Source organism: Microtus ochrogaster, unplaced genomic scaffold (genome assembly GCF_000317375.1).
Source record: "Microtus ochrogaster isolate Prairie Vole_2 unplaced genomic scaffold, MicOch1.0 UNK40, whole genome shotgun sequence".
In the NCBI taxonomy this organism is placed as follows: domain Eukaryota; kingdom Metazoa; phylum Chordata; class Mammalia; order Rodentia; family Cricetidae; genus Microtus; species Microtus ochrogaster.
This window is the reverse complement of record NW_004949138.1, coordinates 2,743,889-2,745,920: the sequence shown is the minus strand read 5'-3', so window position 1 is coordinate 2,745,920 and position 2,032 is coordinate 2,743,889.

The window sequence follows — 2,032 nt, the reverse complement described above, 5'->3', positions numbered from 1 at the left end:
CCACCACTGCCTGGTTGATAAATTTTTATTTTAAATATTATTTATTTCTGAATGTGGTAGTTCACACTGTGATCGCAGCATGCAGAGACTGAAACAGAACTGAGTCCAAGGTTGATCTGGGCTCTGTAATGATCCTGTCTGAACAAAATGCAACAAAGTGAAACAAAACTTCATCCTCTCTCCCTCTTCCCCTCCTACCTTTTCCCTTCCTTCCTTTCTTCCTTCCTTCCTTCCTTCCTTCCTTCCTTCCTTCCTTCCTTCCTTCCTTCCTTCCTTCTTCCCTTTCCTCCCTCCTTTTTTTTGGCTGTCTTTTTTTTTTTTTCTATTTTGGAGAACTGGTTTTATATAGCCCAGACTGACTTTGACCTTGTTAAGTACTGAGGATGACCTTGAACTCCTAACCTTCCTGCTTAAGTTTCCTGGAATTACAGGTATGTGCCACATGCCTGGATACCTTCCTACATTCTTGACTGTCTTGCTCTGTAGTGTGGTCTGGCTTCAAACTCTTGATCTTCCTGCCGCAGTCTCATGAGTATATACCCAAGCCAGGTGATGTTTGTAATATTCTGTCCCTTTAAGAGACAAGCCACGCCCACTCCCTGCAGGCTCTCTTTCTCCCTTGCCATCTTGGCTCTCTCTTAGCCCTCTTCTCCTCCATCTCCCTCCCCATCCCTCTCCCTCTCCCCCTTTCTCTCTGTCTTTCTCTCCCTCTCTCCTCTCTCTGTCTCTCACCCCCTCTCTCCTTCTTCCCTCCCCTCCATAACTCAACTAATAAATATCAAGTTCTATTCTGTACGATGTGCCTGTTTATGTGCCTCCCACCTGCCACTTGCTTACCCTGCTTGCTGGGCTCGCCAGAGACCAGCCCGCCACCACGTGGCTGGGGACCAGTCACCTTGGTTTGTGGACCTGCCACCACGAGGACCCTGCATCAAGCTGCTGGGGACTTGCTACAAATCCATAACATTTGGTGCCCCATGACTAGGATAGGCCCTCCCACTCAAGTTCATCTCCAGAGATTGGGATCCTGAACCAGAGTTTTTTCCTATTCCCACCACCGGCTTTTTGGCTCATCAGTGCGTCTTCCCTGTTCTGTTCTGCTATGGTTGCTTTCCTTAACTAAAATTGTGTTTGGACTAACCCTGAGTTAGTCAGCCTGCTCTTAGCACCGAAAAACTCTGTGTGGTGCATTCGACTGGGGACCCAGGGTCCCTCAAATTCTTCATCTTTTTTTTCCTATTTCTTCTCTTTTCTTTTTTTTTCCCTTGCTGTAAAAGACTGCTCAAAGCAGTCTTTGGCCTCTATGGCTTTTGAGTCACCCCAAATGACTGGATCCATCCAGGAACTCCACCCTGGTTCAGAGGACGCTTGGCCACGGTTCCCTGTGGTGTTCGTGCTGATTCACACCCTGCCCACAGTTGAGAGACATTTCGCTGTGTGCCTAGTGGCATTTCACGGGTTTTTACAATTTCAGCTGTGGATAGCAACCATCCATGTCAGTTCCCCAGCTTTTTAAAATTTCAGCTGTCTTTTTCAGTTCCAGCTGTGGCATGGTGCAGTTTTTTTGGTTCCAAACTTTTGCTCCCCTCTGCGGCTTGTGGTGTGGCATGGCAGCTCAGCGACAGGACAGATCATGTCTTTAGGTCTCTTATTAAGCTTAAAATCCTTACAGCTCAAAAATTGTGGCTTTTTCATACAACAAGTAGCTGCTGCCATTTTGACTGGGGTCATGTGACTTCACCACCATCTTGGCTGAGAGCCAGGTCAGGTGACCAAGTTCTCCCATCTTTACTAAAGTATTCCCTGCCTTGTCCCCTGGTTTACTTATTTTTTTTTTTCACTAAATTCCTCTCGTTGACTCTGTTACATGTGTTTTGCATAGTGGCATGCCTTTGGTAGGGCCTACCAAGAGCAGCCACTTTGCCCAATTCTTGTTCACTCTTTCTGTGTGTAATAATTGTTCATTACATCTCATTTTAGACTACAAAAACAATAAGTCTCATGCCTTAAACTGGTTTGTACTTTTAATTAT